The following is a 1,385-nucleotide window of genomic DNA, read 5'->3' as shown; positions in this document are numbered from 1 at the left end:
GGTGAGCAACTAACTGCCTTTGTTTTACTACCAGACCAGCGATAAGCAGATGGTGCGCGGCTCCCACTAACCGAGGATTTGATGAAGAGTCCACGGGTGCACCTTCATGAAGGGAGGGAAAGGCAAAGCAGAGTTGCAAATGCTCACGGAATCCAGACTTTCTGGAGGCTGAAAGAATCCTGAAACTTCTGCCCTGAGATCATCTTTAAGTCTTAAAACTGAAAATAGCCCCTAAAGGCTCCTTTAAATCAAACGACGGTTTAGCTTAATGAGCAAAGAATGCCTGCCTTGAGCACCGTGCTCTTTAAGGACTATCTACACGGGACTGAACTAACCACACCACGCAGAAAGATCGATAGGAAACTGGGGGCTGGGGCGGGGGGTGTTGACATTAATGCGGTAGGAACCACGTGCACAGGAGGGTGTGAATAGTTGCACAACCCCAAGGAGGAAACCACCGTCCTAGAATGGTGCACACTGAGAGGGAAGCGTTGGGCGGATGAACCCCGAGGCTCCGGCTGCAGAGATGACTGTGCGCCAGTAGCTTCGGCTTGTGCACCACGATGGTCCGGCAAAGCAAAAGGTTTGGGGGAGCAGGTGTTAGGTAGCACGATAGGGGGCTGTTCCTCTCCATGCCTAGGGGACCCCTACAGAAAGTTGGAAGCCCATAAGGCTAAAGGGCCTGCACAAATTCAGGCCCCTCATCCGGTACACCTGGGTTGGCCCAATCTAGGACTGGTGGACTTACGTCAGCCAATGGGGCCAACCATTGCCATTGACCACACCTCCCAGTGGAAGGTCCTAAAAACCGGAACTTGAAGACCACCGTTGTGCTCTGCCTTCCACTTGGCTGTGCTGCTCGCTCTCTCGCTCGCTCGCTCGCTCTCACTTTCTCCTCAGGTCAACCCGTGTGTGGGGCGCAGATCCATGTTCTTAACCGTCAAACCTGCAATTTCTTCTATCCTTTATAAAAACTCACTTGGATCACGAACCAGGCTTCAGGGTGAATTTCTTTCTCGTGCAAAGCAAGAATCAAGGTATTTCCCACTCGAGAAATCTAACAAAGGAACCTGCCTCGAGTTCACCTCTTTCCAACCCGCTCCAGCAGCAAACACCAAAGGGCTGGACTCCCTTTGAAGAGGCAGGTCCCCCAGGGAGTGAGGGGGAACCCTGGGGAAACAGCAGGTGTCCTCTGCAGCCCTGTGCCCCGCGCCCCACCCTCGTGGAGAAGTCCATTCACTGGGGCCCACGAGAAGGAGGGCCCACGTTCACGCAGGCACATAGAGGGAGGACAGATAGGGGGTTCCGCCCATTTTCTCTGTGGGGAAAGCAGTATTCAGTCCCCGTGGACCCACGGCTCACAGAGGAACCCGGAGGCCACACGG

The sequence above is a fragment of the Echinops telfairi genome, unplaced genomic scaffold (assembly GCF_000313985.2).
Source record: "Echinops telfairi isolate 266 unplaced genomic scaffold, ASM31398v2 ScPeMD7_7400;HRSCAF=8409, whole genome shotgun sequence".
In the NCBI taxonomy this organism is placed as follows: domain Eukaryota; kingdom Metazoa; phylum Chordata; class Mammalia; order Afrosoricida; family Tenrecidae; genus Echinops; species Echinops telfairi.
The sequence above is the reverse complement of the archived record's forward strand: the minus strand, read 5'-3'. Positions refer to the sequence as shown.